At 39.7% G+C, this 26,214-nt stretch overlaps 1 non-coding gene across 1 annotated transcript; it reads right to left on the bottom strand.

Annotated features, from left to right (window-relative positions):
• Positions 1–22,417: 22,417 nt before the first annotated feature.
• LOC148562511 (small nucleolar RNA R71) lies at positions 22,418–22,525 on the bottom strand. Its single transcript, XR_015887763.1, has one exon. It is a non-coding gene; the product is annotated as a small nucleolar RNA R71 (small nucleolar RNA).
• Between the last annotated feature and the right edge of the window lie 3,689 nt (positions 22,526–26,214).

The following is a 26,214-nucleotide window of genomic DNA, read 5'->3' as shown; positions in this document are numbered from 1 at the left end:
CGTGAAAGTATCGGCGCATGCGCGCCATGTGCGCGTGTGCGTCGCTGGCAAATTCTCAACCCGCGTGGACACGGCATGTACGCGAGCGCATCCATAGGCGAAATCACTTTTGCGCGTGCGCGCCTGGTGCGCGTGTGCGTCCTTTGGTGCATTCCCAATCTTTGTTTCTCCATGCATTCTCCCTTTTTGTATGCTTTTCTCCTCATTTCTTCCATCCAATACTTGCCTTACGGACCTGAAATCACTCATCAAACACATCAAGGAATTGAATGGAATTAAAGTGAATTAAAATCACCAATTTAGGGCCTAAAAAGCATGTTTTTACACTTAAGCAAAATTCAAAGGAGAATTACAAAACCATGCTATTTTATTGAATAAATGCGAGAAAAAGTGACAAAATTCCCCAAAATAAGTACAAGATAAATCACGAAATCGGGGTTTATCAAGAACCTCCTTCCAAGATGTTTGAATTTGATGTTGAGGAGGGTGTGCAACCTCCAAAGCATATCATGGTTCAAGACTTTGAGGAGGTTGATCAAGAGATAGATTCAATAATTAATGAATTTCTATCCATAATTTAAGCCTCTCCCATTGGACTTGAAGAAAAGGTTAATATTGAAGAAGCTTGTCAAGAGGTGGAGATCATCAAAGAGGAGTCCAAGAGAGAGAACCATACATTGGCAGAGCCGCCACTGGAGACACCTCTCCCAAAGCCATCACCGTCCATCCTTTCATTCTAGAGTGTAAATCTCATCCCTTTACGCTTTAATTTCTCACTTACATATGGTTTGCTTGAGACGGATGAACAACTCAGAGCTCTTTATGGTCTTAAGAAAAAAAGGGGATGGTTAGTGGTTGGCAATATAATCCTAGGTTCGTTATGGTTAGATGTTCGAGGTCTAAGTGCAATGGCTGGTATAGTTCTCAATTGTTTGGGTCTAGGAAGTTTTTGGGATGCTTCAGTGAGAATTGGGATTGCTTGCTAACCAGTGGAAACAATGATGATCCACTTCAAGACGGGTGTAGAAACAAGATTTGGGATCCCGGTGATAAACCCCATTTTAAGGGTTTATCTTGTGCTTGATTTAGTAGATTTTATCCATTATTCTCACACTTATTCATATAATTTGCATGTTTTACATTTTCCTTCCTAATTCTGTGCTTTGATTGAAAACATGCTTCTTTGGCCTTAAAATTGCTAATTACTAATCCTCTCTTATTACCATTCGATGTCGTGATATGTGTATTAAGTGTTTCAGGATTTATAGGGCAGAAATGACTTAGAGGATGGAAAGGAAGCATGCAAAAGTGGAAGGAACACAAGAAATTGAAGGAATTGCTAAGCTGTCAAGCCTGACCTCTTCGTACTAAAGCGATCATAACTTAAGATATAGAGGTTCAAATGAGGCGGTTCCAGTTGCGTTGGAAAGCTAACATTTGGGGCTTTAAAATGATATGCAATTTGCCATAGTTGCCATGCTGTTAGGTGATGCGCACGCGTGGATCACGCGTACGTGTGACCTTGCGAAAGTTCAGCGACGCGTACGCGTAGGTGACGCGTACGCGTGACTGAGCCACGTACTGCACGTATCAGAAAATGCTGGAGGCAATTTCTGGGCTGTTTTTGGCCCAGTTCTAAGCCCGAAAACACAGATTAGAGGCTGCAGAGTGGAGGAATCAGGGAGACAACTTTCATTCACATAATTTTAGGTTTAGATGTAATTTTTCTAGGGAGAGGCTCTCTCCTCTCTCTAGGTTTTAGGATTCTTAGGTTTAGCTATTTTCAATTTCAAATTTCTACTCTACTTTAATTTAGTTTTCTTCTACTCTTATTAGTTCTAGCACTTTAGTTTATCTATTTCTCTTGTTGGTTTATTTATTTTCCCAATTTAATTTATGAACTCTTTATGTTAGATTCAATTTCCTATTTAATGCAATTTGAGGTATTTCATGTTTATTACTTCTTCCTTTATTTGTTATCATTGATGCTTGCAATTGTTGGTTTTAGATTTTACATTCTCTATTATTTTTCTATGTTTTTATTTTACGCCTACCAAGTGTTTGATAAAATGCTTGGTTGGATTTTAAATTAGATTTTTATGTTCTGAGCTTAGATTGAGTAGTTAGAGACTCTTGAATTGTCAAGGTCTCTTGTTGGTTGGTGATTGAAAAGTTGCTAGTTGATTTGAATTCCACTAACTCTAGTCTTTCCTTAGGATTTGACTAGGACTTGAGGATTCAAATTGATTTACTCACTTGACTTTCCTTCATTGTTAGAGGTTAACTAAGTGAAAGCAAGAGATAATTACCATCATAAGTGACTATGATAATGGGGATAAGAATTCTAATTATCAATCCTTGCTAAGACTTTTCTAAATTATTATTTTATTTCCTTGTTATTTACATTACTTGTTCCTTATTTCAAAACCCAAAAAGATAAAATCCCATAACCAATTATAAGTACACTTCCTTGCAATTCCTTGAGAGACGACCCGAGGTTTAAATACTTCGGTTGATTTTTTATTGGGTTTGTTACTTGTGACAACCAAATTTTTGTATGAAAGGATTCTTTGTTGGTTAGAAACTATACTCGCAACGAGAATTTATTGTGAAATTCTATACCATCAAAAATCCGTTCATCACCCGGCATACAAGAGGATCAACTTTGGGAACTCAAAGCTTGTGAAGGACTTCATCAAGGCTTGGCGAATTCACTTCGGAATGTTAAAGCTTATTGGAAGTCCAAGCGTTGGTGGAAGTTTCAAGATGAGTTCAAGCACAAGCCACCATGACAAGGAGCTCACTAAATGTCCAACTTAAGGACCTTAACTAAAAGTGCTAGGTGGGAGACACCCCACCATGGTAAATTCTTTCTAATTTCCCTTTTGTTTATATTAGTAATAAGTTAAATTTTCATTTTTAGTTATATTTATTTAGTTTAATTTATGGTTTAGTTGTTTATTAATTTCTGGTGTTAAAAAAAAGTTCATATGACGCGTAAGTATCAATGACGCGCACGCGTCATATGGAGGTTCGCTCTCTAGTATATTAAACCTAGAGTTATGCTGGAACTATGCGGGAGGGGTGCCTGGCGCACAAGCCACCCCACGCATACGCGTGACCCACGCGTACGCATCACCTGCAATTTTGCCAATCCACGCGTAAGCGTCAGCAATGCATACGCGTGGACTGAACATTGGCATAATCTGGTAATTGGACAGAGAGTTGGGCTGCCACTGTGCTGGAATCGTGCATTTAGCACGTGAGTAGTCACGCACACTCTTGACTGACGCTCACGCATCACGGTTCATTTTCAGGAATCCACGCTTACGCGTTGCATGGCTGTTTCTGTTTTCACGCGTACGCGTGAGGCATGCGCGCGCGTCGCGTCTTGTTTTCCATTCTTATTCCTTCTTTTCTCCTTTCTTATTCTTTCCTCCTTCCTTTCTTCCTTTTCTTCTTCCCTTCTTACTTTCTTCTTCTTCTTCTTCATGTCTTTAACTTTTCATCCTTATTCTCTTTTATTCTATTTTGTTTATTGCATTTGCATACTATTATTCATTGCATTTTAATTTTGTACTTGTTTTCATGTCTTTTTTTGAATTTGCTATTTTTCTATTGATGTTCACTGTTCTTACTCAACTGTTGGATATCTCTTGCATTGCTTTGGGTGCTTCCTGACTTGTCTGCTATTTACTTGACATGCCCGTCGCTTCTACTATTTTCTCACTTGCGTGTTGTAGCTACCATATAGTTGAGAACTTCATCATTTCTTGGCATTAGCCCACTCATATTTTATTTGTTAGCATCTCTTTGTTTGTGGGTCACTCTTCTTCCTTTTTCTCTTCTTTCAGGATGGCCACCAAGAAGTGAAAAGGAAAAATTTCTAACTAGGACACAACAAGTCTCTCCGCACCATCTTTTGAGGAAAAGTATCAGTTGTAGCTACCCTTCCACTTGCACATCTTAGCACGCACTGAGGACGGTGCAATCTTTAAGTGTGGGTAGGTCAATACCGACTTCCGTGGGTTAGTTATTTTCTACTCAACACCAATGTTTAATTTTTTTTGTTGGTTCATTGTTGCATTTGCATGATTGATTGCATGTGTGTTAGATTTTGTGCATATTTTGCCACTACTTGGTTGAAGTAATGAATTCTTTTCCAAGAAACTATTTAATAGCATTTCACTAATTTGAATTAAAATTTTTGTTGAACTTGCTTGAAGATATTTAATTTGGGACATAGTTTTGAGCTCGAACACACAAAACCCGTGAGATTTTGACCCTATTTGATTGGTTGCATTTTATCAACCAATGTTTTATTTTGGTGTGTGTTGTTCTCTCTAAAATTGTGATCTCTGTCTTGCTTGATTCTATATTTCCATTGTTTGATGTATGCATGCACTTATGTGATTGAGGCCTTGTTTCACTATAACTCACATACCCATATGGCCTTATCCTTTTCATTATCCTTTGCAAACCAATGTTGAGCCTTTAACCCTATTTGTTCTTTACTTTAGTACATCATTAACTCTAAGCAGAAAAGTAATAATGTCCTTAATTTGAATCCTTGGTTAGCTTAGACTAGTGAAAGTGTTCATGATTTAAGTGTGGAAAATTGGGTTTGGAAACATTTGGTTTGGAAATTGGGTGTTGTATATTCTGGTGAAAATGTGAAAAAAAAAGTAGTTGAGGATATATTCTTGCATTCAATATCTTAATCATATACATTGAGAAAAACAAAAGAAAAGAAAAGAAAAAGAAAAAAAAGAAAAAAAAAGAAGAAAAAAAGAAAAAGAGCAAATAATAAAAGGGGACAAAATGCCCCAAAAGAAGTGTTGGTAGCAATGCATGTGAGTTGTACTCAAAATTAGGATGCATGAATATGTGGTAAACATAGTTAATGGGTAGAATGAAGATCTCCTTCGTTTTCTAGAGAAGGCAGAAAAAAGTAGATGCCTTTATCACTAGAAATGCAGGGGCTTGCCTTATGACAGAAACAGCTGATATCCGAATGGCGTACGGCTTACCCTAAGACTTCAACTCCACTCTCATCTAAGCCCGCAGACACTCTTTCGAGAATTCATTCAACCCTCTAGTTATCGATTAAGTTGAGCCAGCCGTTTGAGGGGCCTTAGTGCGCTAGGTGGTAGTGTTCAGCTGTGAGTGTCAACTAGTCGGAAGGAGAAGCAGGGGAGGAAGCCATTTCAAGGGACTTTGTATAGTTGATTATGAAAGTCTAGATCGGGACTACTCAAAGCTACGGGCCTTATATTATAAGAGGGCCTAGTGCGCTTGCTCCTCTTAAACAGCTGCAAGCCCAGCAAGTGATTTAATGGATTGTCTTAAGTTAGGTGGGAAGTTTAGGTTAATCAAGGATTTAGATTTTAGTCTACTTGACCAAATACAATCCTACCTTGACCCTAACCCCATTACAACCCTTAAAAGACCTCTTGATATGTGTATTTGTGCATTAAATTTTTGTTGATTGTTAGAAGAAGAGCAAGTCTTAGAAAGCAAGATTAGTAGAGAATTGAGAGAATCGAACCTTAAACACTTGAGTGATTAGAGTGTATACACTTCCAGTGAGGGTTCGATACTCGATTCTTTGTTCCTGGCTTTTGATGAGCGGATAATTTATACGCTTTTTGGCATTGTTTTTAGTATGTTTTTAGTATGCTTTAGTTAGTTTTTGTTATATTTTTATTAGTTTTTAAATAAAAATCACATTTCTGGACTTTAGTATGAGTTTGTGTGTTTTTTTGTGAGTTCAGGTATTTTCTGGCTGAAATTGAGGGACCTGAGCAAAAATCTGATTCAGAGGCTGAAAAAGGACTGCAGATGCTGTTGGATTCTGACCTCCCTGCACTCGAAGTGAATTTTCTGGAGCTACAGAAGCCCAATTGGCATGCTCTCAATTGCGTTGGAAAGTACACATCTTGAGCTTTCCATCAATATATAATAGTTTATACTTTGCCCGAGATTTGATGGCCCAAAAGCGTCAAAACTCTGGTCAGAGACCCTTTTCTGGTGTTAAACGCCAGAACTGGCACAAAAGCTGGAGTTAAACGCCCAAACTGGCACCAGAACTGGCATTCAACTCCAAGAGAAGCCTATGAACGTGGAAGCTTCAATGCTCAGCCCAAGCACACACCATGTGGGCCCCAGAAGTGGATTTCTGCATCATTTACTCATTTTTGTAAATCCTAGGTTACTAGTTTTCTATAAATAGGACCTTTTGCTATTGTATTTTCATCTTTAGTTCATCTTTTGATCTCTTGATCACATTTTGAGGGCTGGCCTCACGGCCATGCCTAGACCTTTTGTTCTTATGTATTTTTCACGGTGGAATTTCTACACCTCATAGATTAAGGTGAGGAGCTCTGCTGTTCCTCATGAATTAATGCAACGTACTATTATTTTTCTATTCAACTCAAGCCTATTTCTTCTCTAAGATATTCATTTGCACACAAGAACATGATGAATGTAATGATTATGTGACACTCATCACCATTCACACCTATGAACGCGTGCCTGACAACCACTTTCGTTCTACATGCAAACAAGCTTGAATGTGTATCTCTTGGGTTTCTAATCTAAGATTAAAACCTTCGTGGTATAGGCTAGAATTATTGGCGGCCTTGAGATCCGGAAAGTCTAAACCTTGTCTATGGTATTCTGAGTAGGATCTGGGATGGGATGACTGTGACGAGCTTCAAACTCGCGAGTATTGGGCGTAGTGACAGACGCAAAAGGATCAATGGATCCTATTCCAACATGATCGAGAACCAACAGCTGATTAGCCGTGCGGTAACAGCGCATTTGGACCATTTTCACTAAGAGAACGGATGGTAGCCATTGACAACGGTGATCCCCCAACATACATCTTGCCATGGAAAGGAGTATGAATGATTGAATGGAGACAGTAGAAAAGCAGAGATTCAGAAGGAACAAAGCATCTCCATACGCTTATCTGAAATTCTCACCAATGAATTACATAAGTATCTCTATATTATTTTATATTCTATTTATCTTTTAAATTACCAAAACCACATAACCATTTGAATCTGCCTGATTGAGATTTACAAGATGACCATAGCTTACTTCAAGCCGACAATCTCCGTGGGATCGACCCTTACTCATGTAAGGTTTATTACTTGGACGACCCAGTGCACTTGTGATAAACCCCGATTTTGTGATTTATCTTGTGCTTATTTTGGGAGATTTTATCACATTTTTCCACATTTATTCAATGAAATAGCATGGTTTTGTAATTCTCCCTTGGATTTTGCTTAAGTGTAAAAACATGCTTTTTAGGCCCTAATTTGGTGATTTTAATTCACTTTAATTCTATTCAATGCCTTGATGTATTTTTTGAGTAATTTCAGGTTATAAGGCAAGTATTGGATGGAAGGAATGAGTAGAAAAGCATACAAAGGGGAGAATGCATGAAGAAACAAAGATTGGGAATGCATCAAAGGACGCGCACGCGCACAAGGCGCGCATGCGCAAAAAGTGGTCTCGCCTATAGATGCGCACGCGTACATACCGCGTCCGCGCGGATGGAGAAATTGCCAATCGATGCGTACACGCACATGGTGCGCACGCGCCGGTACTCTCACGTGGCCCAGTAAAGGTAAAACGCTGGGGGCAATTTCTGAGCTGCCTAGGCCCAAATCCAACTTGTTTCTGAGTGTATTTCATGCAGAATTGAAGTCCAAGCAAAGGGGAAGCAATTGTTTGTAGCATTAGCATCATGTAGGTTAGTTTCTAGAGAGAGAAGCTCCCTCTTCTCTCTAGAATTAGGTTAGGTTAATCCATCTTAGATCTAGGCATGATTTCTTGATTTCATCTTGTTTCCTTTACAATTTCTTGTTTCTACTCTATTCTTCTTAGTTCTCTTGTCAATTTTATTTTTATGACTCTTTTATGTTTATGAATGCTCATGTTGGATTTTGTTTACTTTTAATAAAATTTAATGTTTGATGTTCTTTTTCTTGATGACTTGAGTCGTTGATTTATTTTCCTTGCAATTGAGTAGTGTAGATTTACATTCCTTGCAATTTTACTATGCTTTCCTTTTATACCTTCCAAGTGTTTGATAAAATACTTGGTTGGATTTTAGAGTAGATTTTGAGCATTCTTGGTTTGGAAAGAGTAATTAGTCAATCTTGAGTCATAAAAAACCCAACTCATGTTGGTGATCTAGAGTTGTTAGCTAATATTGTTTCCATTGACGCTAATCTTTTGCTAATTTAATTAGTGAGTTGATTAGGACTTTTGGATTGAGATTAGCTAGTCTTGTTAGACTTTCTCTCTATGGAAGATAACCTATATCTTCTTCCAATGTTGGAGATGACGTAATAAGATAAATTCTTGTTTATTATTGTGACATGATTAACTAGTCTTGTTTGACATTCTCCCTATGTGAAGATGACATGATACCTTCTTCCGTTTGTTGGAGTTGAATAAATAAGATGAATTAATCAATGTATGACTAGGATAGAAAGCTTATGATCTCAATTCTTGCCATGAATGTCTCCCTTTATTACTTGCTTTCTCTAGTTACTTGCTTGATTTACTCTTCTTATCATTTAAATTGTTGTCCATTTACTTCCTTGCCCCTTTATCAATCATACCCCCTTGTCCCCTTCATAGCCAATAAGCATACACTTCATTGTAATTCCTCGTGAGACGACCCGGAGTCCAAATACTCCGGTTAATTCTTATTGGGGTTTGTACTTGTGACAAAACCGAATTTTAATTTGATGTGAGGATTGTTTGTTGGTTTGGAGCTATGCTTACAACAAAATTCTTCTTTCTATAAGAGAAATTCCTTACCCACAACAATTTTTGCCATCAACTTGCTGGTTAGTTGTGCGGAGTTGTGAAAAGGAGTTGAGATTATGGTAGCACAAATTGCGAATCACACTTTTCACAACTCGTACCATTAACCAGCAAGTGCACTGGGTCGTCCAAGTAATACCTTACGTGAGTAAGGGTCGAATCCCACAGAGATTGTTGGTTTGAAGCAATCTATGGTTATCTTGTAAATCTTAGTCAGGAAGTCAATTATGTTTATCAGTTGAATTGTGAATAACCAGTAGAGCATAAATTAAAAGTTACTTGTTGTGCAGTAATGGAGAATATGTTGGAGTTTTGGAGATGCTTTGTCCTCTGAATCTCTGCTTTCCTCTGTCTTCTGATTCACGCACGCACGTCCTCCTATGGCAAGCTGTGTGTTGGTGGATCACCGTTGTCAATGGCTACCTTCCATCCTTCCAGTGAAAACTACGCTCACGCGCTCTGTCACAGCACGGCTAATCACCGGTTGGTTCTCGATCCGGTTGGAATAGGATTTGCTATCCTTTTGCGTCTGTCACTAACGCCCAGCCTTCAGGAGTTTGAAGCTCGTCACAGTCATTCAATCCTTGAATCCTACTCGGAATACCACAGACAAGGTTTAGACTTTCCGGATTCTCATGAATGCCGCCATCAGTTCTAGCTTATACCACGGAGATTCTGATTAAAGAATCTAAGAGATGCTCATTCAATCGGATATAGAACGGAGGTGGTTGTCAATCACACGTTCGTGGTTTGAGGAAGGTGATGAATTTCACAGATCATCACCTTCATCACAGTTAAGCGCGAATAAACATCTTAGATAGGAACAAGCGCGTTTGAATGGAAAACAGAAATACTTGCATTAATTCATCGAGACACAGCAGAGCTCCTCACCCCTAACAATGGGGTTTAGAGACTCATGCCGTCAGAGAATACAAAGTTTAGATCTGAAATGTCATGAGATACAAAATAAGTCTCTAAAAGTTGTTTAAATACTAAACTAGTAGCCTAGGGTTACAAAATATGAGTGGACTATGATGGATGATGCAGATATCCACTTCTGGGGCCCACTTGGTGTGCCGGGGCCCACTTGGTGTGTGCTGGGGCTGAGATTTCGTGTAGAGGCCATTTGTGGAGTTGAACGCCAGTTTTTATGCCAGTTTGGGCGTTCAACTCCAGTTTTTGATCCTTTTCTGGCGCTGGACGCCAGAATTGGGCAGAGAACTGGCGTTGAACGCCAGTTTACATCGTCTATCCTTATGCAAAGTATAGACTATTATATATTGCTGGAAAGCCCTGGATGTCTACTTTCCAACGCAATTGGAAGCATGCCATTTCGAGTTCTGTAGCTCCAGAAAATCCACTTTGAGTGCAGGGAGGTCAGAATCCAACAGCATCAGCAGTCCTTTTTCAGCCTGAATCAGATTTTTGCTCAGCTCCTTCAATTTCAGCCAGAAAAATACCTGAAATTACAGAAAAACACACAACTCATAGTAAAGTCCAGAAATATTAATTTTTCCTAAAAACTACTAGAAATAGACTAAAAACTAACTAAAACATACTCTAAACTATATGAAATTATCCCCAAAAAGCGTATAAAATATCCGCTCATCACAACACCAAACGTAAACTGTTGCTTGTCCTCAAGCAACTAGACAAATAAAATAGAAGACTAATAGGTTGAGAAGCAATAATATCTCAGAGTTTTTGATTGAAGCTCAGATCCTAATTAGATGAGCGGGACTAGTAGCTTTTTGCTTCTGAACAGTTTCGGCATCTCACTTTATCCATTGAAGCTCAGAGTGATTGGCATCTATAGGAACTCAGAATTCAGATAGTGTTATTGATTCTCTTAGTTCAGTGTGATGATTCTTGAACACAGCTTCTTTATGAGTCTTGGCCGTGGCCCTAAGCACTTTGTTTTCCAGTATTACTACCGGATACATAAATGCCACAGACACATAATTGGGTGAACCTTTTCAGATTGTGACTCAGCTTTGCTAAAGTCCCCAATTAGAGGTGTCCAGAGTTCTTAAGCACACTCTTCTTTTTGCTTTGGACCTTAACTTTAACTGCTCAGTCTCAAGTTTTCACTTGACACCTTCACGCCACAAGCACATGGTTAGGGACAGCGTGGTTTAGCCGCTTAGACCAGGATTTCATTCCTTTAGGCCCTCCTATCCACTGATGCTCAAAGCCTTGGGATCCCTTTTAATTACCCTTGCCTTTTGGTTTTAAGGGCTTTGGCTTTTTGCTCTTGCCTTTTGGTTTTAAGAGCTTTGGCTTTTTCTGCTTGCTTTCTCTTTTTTTTTTTCTTTCTTTTTTTTTTCTGCAAGCTTTGTTCTTTGCTGCTTTTTCTTGCTTCAAGAATCATTTTTATGATTTTTCAGATTCTCAATAACATGTCTCATGTTCATCATTCTTTCAAGAGCCAACATATTTAACAGTCTTAAACAACAAATTCAAAAGATATATGCATTGTTCAAGCATTCATTCAGAAGACAGAAAGCATTGCCACCACATTTAACTAATTAGAATTTCTCTTATTAAAACTCGAAATTTTATTGCTTCTTATTCAAAAGATCTACTACTTTATTCATGTTTGCTGATGATGAGAAAAATAAACTATAGCTTAATTGGAGATAAAATCAAAATAGATACTAATCACTACTATATGACTCCTAAGGTAAAATTAAAATAAGAACAGTTATCACAGAGTTAAGGCTAAGATTAGAACTCAACAACCTTGAGGTTTGGGAAGTGGATGTTCCTCTAGTTCTGGCGCTTCAGTTCCTTTAAATCACGCCCTTGCTCCTCTTGGAGTGGGTTGTTTTCCTTTAGGGGCCATGATCTTAGTGATCACGGATAAGCACACCAAACTTAGAGCTTTGCTTGTCCTCAAGCAAAAGAAAAAGAAGGAGATGGGTAGAAGGAGAGCTCCTCCCCACCATCCTGGCGTTTGAACGCCCAAACACTGCCTGTTTTGGGCGTTCAACGCCCAAATGCTGCTCTCCTGGGCATTCAACGCCCAGTTGTTGCCCTTTTCTGGCGTTGAACGCCAGATAGCTATCCTTACTGGCGTTCAGCGCCCACTGGATGCCCATTTTGGGCGCTGAACGCCCAAAATGGCCTTCACTGGCGTTTTCTTGCCAGTAAGCTCCCTATCTCTATTTTGTGTGTAGATTCCTTCTGTAACCCTGTAAACTTATGCAAATGATTCTTTACCTTAGTGTCAGTGAACTTTATATAAACAAATAAAAATAAAAATAGGGCAAAATGCTTAGAGGATTGTTGCCCCATGGCTGGGTTGCCTCCCAGCAAGCGCTTCTTTATTGTCTTTAGCTGGACCTTGCTGAGCTTTTAATCTAGCTTCAGCCTTGAGCATTCTTGCTCAGTGTTGCCTTCAAAATAATGCTTGATTCTCTGTCCATTGACAATGAACTTCTTATCAGAATCAATATCTTGAAGCTCCACATAACCATATGGTGACACACTTGTAATCACGTATGGTCCCCTCCACCGGGATTTCAGTTTCCCGGGGAATAGGCTGAGTCTAGAGTTAAACAACAGGACTTTTTGTCCTGGTTCAAAGATTCTAGATGACAGCTTTCTGTCATGCCATTTTTTTTATTTTTCTTTATAAAGCTTGGCATTTTCGAAAGCTGTGAATCTGAATTCCTCTAGCTCATTTAGCTGGAGCAATCGTTTTTCTCCTGCTAATTTGGCATCTAAGTTTAGGAATCCGGTTGCCCAGTAGGCCTTATGTTCCAGTTCCACGGGCAAGTGGCATGCCTTACCATACACGAGTTGGTATGGAGAGGTCCCTATAGGGGTCTTGAATGCTGTTCTGTAAGCCCACAGAGCATCATCCAAGCTCCTTGCCCAATCCTTTCTACGGGTATTTACTGTCCGTTCCAGGATTCTCTTTAATTCTCTGTTAGAGACTTCAGCTTGCCCGTTGGTTTGTGGGTGATATGGAGTGGCCACTTTTTGGCGAATTCCATACCGAACCATGGCAGAGTAAAGCTGTTTATTGCAGAAGTGAGTGCCCCATCGCTGATTAACACTCTAGGGACACCAAACCTGCTAAAGATATGTTTCTGGAGGAATTTCAGCACTGTTTTAGTATCATTGGAGGGTGTGGCGATAGCCTCAACCCATTTTGATACATAATCAACTGCCACCAGAATATAAGTGTTTGAGTATGATGGTGGGAAAGGTCCCATGAAGTCAATTCCCCATACATCAAACAACTCTATTTCCAAGATCCCTTGTTGAGGCATGGCGTAACCATGAGGCAGGTTACCAGCTCTTTGGCAACTGTCACAATTACGTACAAACTCTCGGGAATCTTTATAGAGTGTGGGCCAATAGAAGCCACATTGGAGGACCTTGGTGGCTGTTCGCTCACCTCCGAAATGGTCTCCATATTGAGATCCGTGGCAATGCCATAGGATTCTCTGTGCTTCCTCTCTGGGGACACACCTACGGATAATTCCGTCTGCACATCTCTTAAAGAGATAGGGTTCATCCCACAAGTAGTACTTTGCATCATTAACTAATTTCTTCTTTTGTATTCTATTGTACTCCTTGGGTATGAACCTTGCAGCTTTATAGTTTACAATATCGGCAAACCATGGTGCTTCCTGAATGGCAAATAGATGCTCATCAGGGAACGTCTCAGAGATCTCAAGAAAGGGGAGGGACGTCCCTTCCACTGGCTCTATCCGGGACAGATGATCAGCCACTTGGTTCTCTGTCCCTTTTCTGTCTCTTATTTCTATATCAAACTCTTGCAGAAGCAATACCCATCTGATGAGCCTGGGTTTTGAATCCTGCTTTGTGAGTAGATATTTAAGAGCAGCATGGTCAGTATACACAATCACTTTTGATCCTACTAAGTATGATCTGAACTTGTCAATGGCGTAAACCACTGCAAGTAGTTCTTTTTCTGTGGTTGTGTAATTTTTCTGGGCATCATTTAGAACGCGACTGGCATAATAAATGACATGCAGAAGCTTGTCATGCCTCTGTCCCAATACTGCACCAATGGCATGATCACTGGCATCACACATTAACTCAAATGGCAATGTCCAGTCTGGTGCAAAAATGACTGGTGCTGTGACCAGCTTAGCTTTCAGCGTTTCAAACGCCTGCAGGCATGCTGTGTCAAACACAAATGGTGTGTCAGCAGCTAGCAGATTGCTTAGAGGTTTTGCGATTTTTGAAAAATCCTTTATAAACCTCCTATAGAATCCTGCATGCCCCAGAAAGCTTCTGATTGCCTTAACATTGGCAGGTGGTGGTAATTTTTCAATTACCTCTATTTTTGCTTGATCCACCTCTATTCCCTCGTTTGAGATTTTATGCCCAAGAACAATTCCTTCAGTCACCATGAAGTGACACTTTTCCCAGTTTAGGACTAGGTTGGTTTCTTGGCATCTTTTCAGAACAAGTTTCAGGTGATCAAGACAGGAGCTGAATGAGTCTCCATATACTGAGAAGTCATCCATGAAGACTTCCAAACAATTTTCCACCATATCAGAGAAAATAGAGAGCATGCATCTCTGGAAGGTTGCAGGTGCATTGCATAGCCCAAAGGGCATCCTTCTATAAGCAAACACTCCGGATGGACATGTGAATGCTGTTTTCTCTTGATCCTGGGGATCTACTGCAATCTGGTTATAGCCTGAGTAGCCATCCAAAAAGAAGTAATAATCATGACCTGCTAGTCTCTCTAGCATCTGGTCTATGAATGGTAAAGGAAAATGATCCATTCTGGTGGCTGTATTGAGCCTTCTGTAGTCAATACACATGCGCCACCCTGTAACTGTTCTTGTAAGAACCAGTTCATTTTTTTCATTATGAATCACTGTCATGCCTCCCTTTTTTGGGACGACTTGAACAGGGCTCACCCAGGGGCTATCAGAAATGGGATAAATAATCCCAGCCTCTAGTAATTTGGTGACCTCTTTCTGCACCACTTCCTTCATGGCTGGATTTAGCCGCCTCTGTGGTTGAACCACTAGTTTGGCATTATCCTCCAATAGGATTTTGTGCATGCATCTAGCTGGGCTTATGCCCTTAAGGTCACCTATGGACCACCCAAGAGCTGTCTTGTGTGTCCTTAGCACTTGAATAAGTGCTTCCTCTTCCTGTGAATTTAAAGCAGAGCTTATGAGCACTGGAAAAGTGTCACCTTCTCCTAGAAATGCATATTTCAAGGATGGTGGCAGTGGCTTGAGCTCTGGTTTAGGAGGTTTTTCCTCTTTCAGAAGAAAGTTCAGAGGCTCTTTCATGTCCTCTGAATCCTCCAAATCAGGCTGAACATCTTTAAAGATGTTTTCCAACTCTGATTCGAGACTCTCAGCCATGTTGATCTCTTCTACCAAAGAGTCAATAAGGTCAACTTTCATGCAGTCTGTTGATGTGTCTGGATGCTGCATGGCTTTGACAGCGTTCAACTTGAACTTGTCATCGTTGACTCTCAGGGTTATTTCCCCCTGCTGGACGTCAATGAGGGATCGTCCAGTTGCTAGGAAGGGTCTTCCTAGAATGAGAGTAGCACTCTTGTGCTCCTCCATTTCCAGCACAACAAAGTCAGTGGGAAAGGCGAATGGCCCAACTCTGACAATCATGTCCTCAATCACGCCTGATGGGTATTTAGTGGAACCATCAGCAAGTTGGAGACATATCCGGGTTGGTTTAACTTCTTCAGTTAAGCCAAGCTTTCTGATAGTGGATGCAGGTATCAGGTTGATGCTTGCCCCAAGATCGCATAAAGCTGTCTTGGTGCAATCACCTTCTAATATGCATGGTATCAGAAAGCTCCCAGGGTCTTTAAGCTTTTCAGGAAAGCTTTTCAGAATGACTGCACTGCATTCTTCAGTGAGGAGAACTCTTTCTGTTTCTCTCCACTCCTTTTTATGACTCAAGATCTCTTTCATGAACTTGGCATAAGAAGGTATTTGCTCAAGTGCCTCTGCAAATGGAATCTTTATTTCAAGAGTCCTTAGATAATCTGCAAAGCGAGCAAATTGCTTATCCTGCTCCTCTTTTCGGAGTTTTTGAGGATAAGGTATCTTGGCTTTATATTCCTCAACCTTAGTGGTTAAAGAAGCCTTTTTAGAGGGGTTGTTATCAGCACTTATGTGTGTCTGATCCCTCACTGGCAATTGCGTACCAGAGTTAGAAGCTGGAGTGACGTTAGACGCCAACTCACTGTCTGTTCCTGGCGCCTGAACGCCAGAAATGTGCCCCTGTTGGGCGTTCAGCGCTGGATTCTGCCCCATTTGGGCGTTCAACGCCAGATTCTTGCCCATTTCTGGCGTTGAACGCCAATCCTGCCTTGTTTCCGGCGCTGAACGCCAGTTTTGGGCATGGTCTGGGCGTTCAGCGCCAGCCTTCCACCTATTTTCTGGCGTTTTAGTGCCAGAATTATTTTTCCCTGGGCTCTTACTGTCCTCAGGGGAATCTTTGGTGGGTTGCTCATTTCTTGAATTTTTTATGCCTTGAGGTGGGGTATTTAATGTTTTCCCACTTCTTAATTGAACTGCTTGGCATTCTTCTGCTATTTGCTTTGATAGCTGCTGCTTTGTTTGCTTAAACTGTTCTTCCATATGCATATTAGCTATCCTTGTCTCCTGTAACCTGTCTTTGAATTCAGCTAGCTGCTTTGTTAGAAAATCTAATTGCTGATTGAATTCAGCAGCTTGTTTTACAGTACTGAATTCAGCAGTTACTGTTTTAACCTCTTCATTCATGGAAGGGTTGCTGCTTAGATACAGATGCTGATTCCTGGCAACTGTATCAATGAGCTCTTGAGCTTCTTCAATTGTCTTTCTCATATGGATAGATCCACCGGCTGAGTAATCTAAAGACATCTGAGCTCCTTCTGCAAGCCCATAGTAGAAGATGTCTAACTGAACCCACTCTGAAAATATTTCAGAGGGGCATTTTCGTAGCATCTCTCTGTATCTCTCCCAGGCATCATAAAGAGATTCATTATCTCCTTGTTTAAAGCCTTGGATGTCCAGCCTTAGCTGTGTCATCCTTTTTGGAGGGAAATATTGATTCAGGAATTTTTCTGTCAGCTGATTCCATGTTCTTATGCTGGCCTTTTCATTCCACGGCATAACTTGTATCCATGCGCTTCATATTCGCCTGGAGTTCGCTCCCAGAAATATTGGTTTACCGCGTTAGGTATTAGCACTATGGCTTTCAATTTAAATGGTTTCAATTTCAACCAATCTGTAGTTGATAGTCAAGGTCGTGTAATTAACACCTGGGCTAGGTTGGTTATTTAACCACCTCTTGGCTTGATCTTTTACAGCAAATGGAAACAGTAATAGTCTGTAGACATCCTGATCTATTTCCTTATCATGTACTGTGTCAGCAATTTGTAAAAATTGTGCCAGAAACTTTGTAGGTTCTTCCTGTGGAAGACCGGAATACTGGCAACTTTGCTGCACCATGATAATGAGCTGAGGATTCAACTCAAAGTTACTAACTCCAATGGAGGGTATGCAGATGCTACTCCCATATGAAGCAGTAGAAGGGTTAGAATATGACCCCAAAGTCCTCCTGGACTGTCCATCTCCACTTATGTCCATGATGGATCTATGGATATAACTTGGACTGATTTATCTTTTTATTTATTTTATTTTATAAGAAGTAAATACTTAAATAAAATAAAATAACTAAAAAGAATTTGAAATTTTTTTTTTCTTTTTTTTTTCGTAAAAAAATTAAAAATAATTAGTAAAAAAAACGAAATTTTTGAAAAAGAGGGAAGATGTTTTCGAAAATTAGAGAGAGAGAGTTAGTTAGGTAGTTTTGAAAAAGTTAAGAAACAAACAAAAAGTTAGTTAGTTAGTTGAAACAAATTTTGAAAAGATAAGAAGTTAGGAAGTTAGAAGAGATATTTTGAAAAGATATTTTTTTTTTGAATTTAGTGAGGAGAGAGAAAAACAATAAGATAGTACAAGATTTAAAATTTTTAGATCTAATGCTCCTGGTTTTCGAAAAATTTGGAGGGAAAACACCAAGGAACACCAAACTTAAAATTTTTAAGATCAAGACACAAGGAAACTCAAGAACACTTTGAAGACTCACAAGAACACAAGAACATGAAGGAAGAACACCAAACTTAAAATTTTTTTGAAAACCAAACAAAATTTTCGAAAATCAAAGGGAAATCAACAAGAAAACACCAAACTTAAAGTTTGGCACAAGATTTAATAGAAAAAAATATTTTTGAAAAAGAATGTTTTGAAAAGAGTATAAAAGATTCTAACCCAATCAAATTAATGTTCTAGCCAAATGAGTTATGGGACCTTATTTTAAGAAAGATTATTTTTGAAAACACCAAACTTAAAGTTTGGCACAGGATTTAATAGAAAAATTATTTTTGAAAAAGGTTTTTAAAAAATATGATAGCCAATTATCATGAACATAAACACCACGTTCTAAATAACTGAGCTATAAATTTAAAGTATTTTAACAAGGGGTAATTAATAAAAGACTCTAAACCAAAAAAAAGAAAGATTTTTCCTAATCTAAGCAACAAAATAATCCGTCAGTTGTTCAAACACGAACAATCCCCGGCAACGGCGCCAAAAACTTGGTAGCACAAATTGCAAATCACACTTTTCACAACTCGTACCATTAACCAGCAAGTGCACTGGGTCGTCCAAGTAATACCTTACGTGAGTAAGGGTCGAATCCCACAGAGATTGTTGGTTTGAAGCAATCTATGGTTATCTTGTAAATCTTAGTCAGGAAGTCAATTATGTTTATCAGTTGAATTGTGAATAACCAGTAGAGCATAAATTAAAAGTTACTTGTTGTGCAGTAATGGAGAATATGTTGGAGTTTTGGAGATGCTTTGTCCTCTGAATCTCTGCTTTCCTCTGTCTTCTGATTCACGCACGCACGTCCTCCTATGGCAAGCTGTGTGTTGGTGGATCACCGTTGTCAATGGCTACCTTCCATCCTTCCAGTGAAAACTACGCTCACGCGCTCTGTCACAGCACGGCTAATCACCGGTTGGTTCTCGATCCGGTTGGAATAGGATTTGCTATCCTTTTGCGTCTGTCACTAACGCCCAGCCTTCAGGAGTTTGAAGCTCGTCACAGTCATTCAATCCTTGAATCCTACTCGGAATACCACAGACAAGGTTTAGACTTTCCGGATTCTCATGAATGCCGCCATCAGTTCTAGCTTATACCACGGAGATTCTGATTAAAGAATCTAAGAGATGCTCATTCAATCGGATATAGAACGGAGGTGGTTGTCAATCACACGTTCGTGGTTTGAGGAAGGTGATGAATGTCACAGATCATCACCTTCATCACAGTTAAGCGCGAATAAACATCTTAGATAGGAACAAGCGCGTTTGAATGGAAAACAGAAATACTTGCATTAATTCATCGAGACACAGCAGAGCTCCTCACCCCCAACAATGGGGTTTAGAGACTCATGCCGTCAGAGAATACAAAGTTTAGATCTGAAATGTCATGAGATACAAAATAAGTCTCTAAAAGTTGTTTAAATACTAAACTAGTAGCCTAGGGTTACAAAATATGAGTGGACTATGATGGATGATGCAGATATCCACTTCTGGGGCCCACTTGGTGTGCCGGGGCCCACTTGGTGTGTGCTGGGGCTGAGATTTCGTGCAGAGGCCATTTGTGGAGTTGAACGCCAGTTTTTATGCCAGTTTGGGCGTTCAACTCCAGTTTTTTATCCTTTTCTGGCGCTGGATGCCAGAATTGGGCAGAGAACTGGCGTTGAACGCCAGTTTACGTCGTCTATCCTTATGCAAAGTATGGACTATTATATATTTCTGGAAAGCCCTGGATGTCTACTTTCCAACGCAATTGGAAGCATGCCATTTCGAGTTCTGTAGCTCCAGAAAATCCACTTTGAGTGCAGGGAGGTCAGAATCCAACAGCATCAGCAGTCCTTTTTCAGCCTGAATCAGATTTTTGCTCAGCTCCTTCAATTTCAGCCAGAAAAATACCTGAAATTACAGAAAAACACACAACTCATAGTAAAGTCCAGAAATATGAATTTTTCCTAAAAACTACTAGAAATAGACTAAAAACTAACTAAAACATACTCTAAACTATATGAAATTATCCCCAAAAAGCGTATAAAATATCCGCTCATCAGATTACAATCGTGTGTAACAAGTTTTTGGCGCCGTTGAGATCACAATTTCGTGCACCAAGTTTTTGGCGCCGTTGCCAGGGATTGTTCGAGTTTGGACAACTGACGGCTCATCTTGTTGCTCAGATTAGGTAATTTTATTTTATGTTTAAGCTTTTTACTTTTTATTTTCGAAAAATTTCAAAAAAAAAATGTCTCTATTTTATTCTTCAAAGTTTTTAAGAATGAATTCTAGAGTTTCATGATGATCTGTTGAAGTCTGGCTGGCTGTGAAGCCATGTCTAATCTTTTGGACCGAGGTTTCAACTTATCATCACAAGAGCTTGTTGATTTATATCAATCTTGCTGTTGAATGTAATGATCTGCTAAGGCTTGGCTGGCCATTGGCCATTTCTAGTGCTTTGGACCGAAGCTTTCATTGAAAGCTTGGCTGGCTAGTAAGCCATGTCTAATTCCTGGACCGGAGTTTTAGACTAACATTGTATGATTCCTGGAATTCTCATTAAGAATTTTGAATTTCTTATTTTCTTTTTCCAAATAATTTTGAAAAAAATACAAAATTTTTTTTTATAAAATGATAATAATAAAAAATAATTTGTGTTTCTTGTTTAAGTCTAGTGTCAATTTTTAAGTTTGGTGTCCTACATGTTTTATTTAATTCCCTGCATTTTTCGAATGTATGAATTTTGTTCTTCATTAATCTTCAAGTTGTTCTTGAAGATTTCCTTGCTCTGATCTTTAATTTCTCTTGTTTTGTGTGTTTTGTTGTTTTTCATATGCATTCTCAATTTTTTAGTGTCTCTAATATGAAAATTTCTAAGTTTGGTGTCTTGCATGCATTGTTTATTTGACCTTAGTTTTCCATGATTAGTTGCATTTTGATTGTTTCTCATCATTAAAAATTCAAAAAAAATTTTAAAATTATGTCTTTTCAAGTCAATAATACAGAGAATTGAAGATTCAGAACATGCAGCAGAGGAATTACAGAGAAAAAGCTAGGCGTTCAAAACGCCTAGTAAGGAAGGAAAATTGGCGTTTAAACACCAGCCAGGGTACCTGGCTGGGCGTTAAACGCCCAAAAAGGTAGTATTTTGGGCGTTAAACGCCAGAATGGATATCATTCTGGGTATTTAACCCCAGGAGGGCACAGGAGGGAAGATTTTGTTTTTAATTCAAATCTTTTTCAAATTTTCATAATTTTTCAAAATCAAATCTTTTTCAAATCATATCTTTTCAATCATATATTTTCAAAATCAAATCTTTTCCATTTTTTTACTATTTTTGAAAATCCTTGCTAACAATTAGTGATTTGATTCAAAAATTTCTTCCTTGTTAAGAAAGGTTTGATATTTGAATTTTAGAATCATATCTTTTAAAATTCCTGTTAGCCAAGTCATTAATCTTAAAATCAAATCATTTTAAATTATTTTTCAATCATATCCTTTCAATCATATCTTTTTAAAACCCTATCTTCTCAATCATATCTTCTCAACCACATCTTTTTCAAAATGATTTTCAATCATATCTTTTTGATTTCTAATTTCAAAATCTTTTTCAAAATCACTTAATTACTTTCTCAATTTTAATTTTCGAAAATCATCAACCAAATTTTCAAAATTTCTTTTAATTATTTCAAAATCTTTCTAAATTTAATTTCGAAAATTCTTTCCCCCCTTCTCACCTTCTTCTATTTAAGGGACTAACACTCATCCTCAATGTGCAATTCGGACTCCCTCTCTCTATAAGTTCGAATTCTGTCCTCTCTACCTCTTTCTTCTATTCTTCTTTTCCTCTGACACCTCAAGGAATCTCTATACTGTGACATAGAGGATTCCATACTTTCTTCTTCTCTCTTTTATATGAGCAGGAGCAAAGACAAAGGTATTCTTGTTGAAGCTGATCCTGAACCTGAAAGGACCTTGAAGAGAAAGCTAAGAGAAGCTAAAGCACAGCTCTCTGGAGAGGACCTAACAGAAATTTTCAAACAAAAAAAGACATGGCAGCCAAAAATAACAACAATGCAAACAATGCAAGGAAGGTGCTTGGTGACTTTATTGCACCTACTCCCGACTTCTATGGGAGAAGCATGTCTATCCCTTCCATTGGAGCAAACAACTTTGAGCTTAAGCCTCAATTAGTTTCTCTGATGCAACAGAATTGCAAATTTTACGGACTTCCATTGGAAGATCCTCATCAGTTTTTAGCTGAATTTTTGCAAATCTGTGACATTGTCAAGACCAATGGGGTTGATCCCGAGGTCTACAGGCTTATGCTTTTTTCCTTTGCTGTAAGAGACAGAGCTAGAATATGGTTGGATTCACAACCTAAGGAAAGCCTGAACTCTTGGGAAAAGCTGGTCAGTTCTTTTCTAGCCAAATTCTTTCCACCTCAAAAATTGAGTAAGCTTAGAGTGGAAGTCCAAACCTTCAGACAGAAGGAAGGTGAATCCCTCTATGAAGCTTGGGAAAGATACAAGCAATTGATCAGAAGGTGTCCTTCTGACATGCTTTCAGAATAGAGCATCATAGGTATCTTCTATGATGGTCTGTCTGAACTGTCCAAGATGTCATTGGACAGCTCTACTGGAAGATCTCTTCATCTGAAGAAGACGCCTGTAGAAGCTTAGGAACTCATTGAAATGGTTGCAAATAACCAATTCATGTACACTTCTGAAAGGAATCCTGTGAATAATGGGACAAATCAGAAGAAAGGAGTTCTTGAGATTGATACTCTGAATGCCATATTGGCTCAGAATAAAATATTGACTCAGCAAGTCAATATGATTTCTCAGAGTCTGTCTGGAATGCAAGCAGCAACAGGCAGTACCAAAGAAGCTTCATCTGAAAAAGAAGCTTATAATCTTGAGAACCCAGCAATGGAAGAGGTGAATTACATGGGAGAACCCTATGGAAACACCTATAATCCTTCATGGAAAAATCATCCAAATCTCTCATAGAAGGACCAACAGAGGCCTCAACAAGGCTTCAACAACAGTAATGGTGGAAGAAATAGGTTTAGCAATAGCAAGCCTTTTCCATCATCTTCTCAGCAACAGACAGAGAATTCTAAGTAGAGCCAATCTGACTTAGCAACCATAATCTCTGATCTAACTAAGACCACTCAAAGTTTCATGAATGAAACAAGGTCCTCTATTAGAAATTTGGAGGCACAAATGGGTCAGCTGAGTAAAAAAGTTACTGAACTCCCTCCTAGTACTCTCCCAAGCAATACAGAAGAGAACCCAAAGAGAGAATGCAAGGCTATAAACACGTCCCACATGGCCGAATGCATAGAGGAGGGAAAGGCAATGATTTCCACTGAGGAAGACCTCAATGGATGTCCATTGGCCTCCAAGGAGTTCCCTAATGAGGAACCATGGGAATCTGAGGCTCATACAGAGACCATAGAGATTCCATTGAATTTGCTTCTGCCATTCATGAGCTCTGATGAGTATTCTTCCTCTGAATAGGATGAAGATGTTACTGAAGAGCAAGTTGCTAAGTACCTTGGAGCAATCATGAAGCTAAATGCCAAGTTATTTGGTAATGAGACTTGGGAAGATGAACCCCCTTTGCTCACCAAAAAACTGGATGACTTGACTAGGCAGAGATTACCTCAGAAGAGACAGGATCCTGAAAAGTTCTCAATACCTTGTACCATAGGCACCATGACCTTTGAGAAGGCTCTGTGTGACCTGGGGTCAAGTATAAACCTCATGCCACTTTCTATGATGGAGAAGCTAGGGATCCTTGTACAGGCTTATGGACTTGTAGAGGATGTCTTGGTAAAAGTTGAAGGCCACTACATCCCTGTTGATTTTATAATCCTAGACACTGGAAAGTATATGGATGAATCCATCATACATGGCAGACCCTTCCTAGCCACAGCAAAAGATGTGATTAATGTTGACAGAGGAGAATTGGTCCTTCACGTGAATGAGGACTCCCTTGTGTTTAAAGCTTAAGGATCTCCCTCTGTAACCATGGAGAGGAAGCATGAAAAGCTTCTCTCAATGCAGAGTCAAATAGAGCCCGCACATTCAAACTCTAAGTTTGGTGTTGGAAGGCCATCATCATGCTCTGAGTATCTGTGAGGCTCTATGAGAGCCCACTGTCAAGCTATTGACATTAAAGAAGCGCTTGTTGGGAGGCAACCCAATTTTATTTAATCATATCTATTTATTTTCCATTGTTATTTTATGTTTTCTGTAGGTTAATGAACATGTGAAGCCACAAAAACAACTGAAAAAAGCAAAAACAGAATGAAAAATAGTATTGAAAATAGCACACCCTGGAGGAGAAGCTTACTGGCATTTAAACTCCAGTAAGGGTAGCAGAATAGGCGTTAAACGCCCAGTCTGGCACCATTCTGGGTGTTTAACGCCAGAAATGGGCACCAGACTGGCGTTTAACGCCAGAAAGGGGCACAGAGCTGGCGTTTAACGCCAGAAAAGGGAGAAAAACTGGCGTTTAAACGTCAGAAAGGGGAGAAAAGCTGGTGTTAAACGCCAGAAATGGGCAGCAACCTGGCGTTTAATGCCAGGATTGGCAATCAAGGGGGCGTTTACACGCCAACATGGTGCAGGGATGAGAAATCCTTGACACCTTAGGATCTGTAGACCCCACAGGATCCCCACCTACCTCATCTCTCTCTCTCTTCTTCACACCTTCCCATAACACCCTTCCCCAGATACCCTTCACCAATCACCAATCACCTCAATACCTCTTCCCTAAAAACCCTTACCTATCAAATCCTACCCTCTTCTCCATAATCTCTTCACCAATCCACATCCATCGATCATAAAACCCCACCTACCTCATCATTCAAATTCAAACCACTTTCCCTCCCAAACCCACCCATACATGGCCGAACCCAAACCATCTCTCCACTCCTATATAAACCAATCTTCAATCCTTCATTTTCACATATCACAAACACTACTTCTCCCCTTTGGCCGAAACATCCACCACCCTACATCTCCCCTAATTCTTCTTCTTCTACTCTTTTCTTTCTTCTTTTGCTCGAGGATGAGCAAACCTTCTAAGTTTGGTGTGGTAAAAGCGTTGCTTTTTATTTTTCCATAACCATTTATGGCACCAAAGGCTGGAGAAACCTCTAGAAAGAGGAAAGGGAAGGCAATTGCTTCCACCTCCGAGTCATGGGAGATGGAGAGATTCATCTCAAGGGTGCATCAAGATCACTTCTATGAAGTTGTGGCCAAGAAGAAGGTGATCCCCGAGGTCCCTTTCAGCTCAAAAAGGGTGAATATCCGGAGATCCGACATGAGATTCGAAGAAGAGGTTGGGGAATTCTCACCAACTCCATTCAACAAGTCGGGATCTTAATGGTTCAAGAGTTCTATGCCAATGCATGGATCACCAAGAACCATGATTGAAGTGTGAACCTGGACCCAAAGAATTGGCTTACAATGGTCCGAGGGAAATGCTTAGATTTCAGTCCGAAAAATGTAAGGTTGGCATTCAACTTACCCATGATGCAAGGAGATGCACGCCCCTACACTAGAAGGGTCAACTTTGATCAAAGGTTGGATCAAGTCCTCATAGACATTTGTGAAGAGGACGCTCAATGGAAGAGAGATTCAAGAGGGAAGCCGGTTCAACTAAGAAGGCATGACCTCAAGCCCGTGGCTAGGGGATGGTTGGAGTTCATCCAACGCTCAATCACTCCCACTAGCAACCGGTCTGAAGTTACTATAAATCGGGCTATCATGATCCATAGCATCATGATTGGAGAGGAAGTAGAAGTTCATGAGGTTATATCTCTAGAACTCTACAAGGTGGTGGACAAGTCCTCTACTTTGGCAAGGTTAGCCTTCCCTCATCTCATTTGTCACCTCTGCAGTTCAGCTGGAGTTGACATAGAGGAAGACATCCTCATTGATGAGGACAAGCCCATCACTAAGAAAAGGACGGAGCAAACAAGAGAGCCCACTCATGGACCTCACCAAGAGCATGAGGAAATTCCTCATCATCAAATTCCTGAGATGCCTCAAGGGATGCACTTTCCTCCACAAAACTATTGGGAGCAAATCAACACCTCCCTAGGAGAATTAAGTTCCAATATGGGACAACTAATGGTGGAGTACCAAGAGCATTCCATCCTCCTCCATGAAATTAGAGAAGACCAAAGAGCCATGAGGGAGGAACAACAAAGGCAAGGAAGAGACATAGAGGAGCT

The sequence above is a fragment of the Arachis ipaensis genome, chromosome B6 (genome assembly GCF_059453495.1).
Source record: "Arachis ipaensis isolate K30076 ecotype BB chromosome B6, ASM5945349v1, whole genome shotgun sequence".
Taxonomy (NCBI): domain Eukaryota; kingdom Viridiplantae; phylum Streptophyta; class Magnoliopsida; order Fabales; family Fabaceae; genus Arachis; species Arachis ipaensis.
This window is presented reverse-complemented; position numbering and strand designations above follow the sequence as displayed.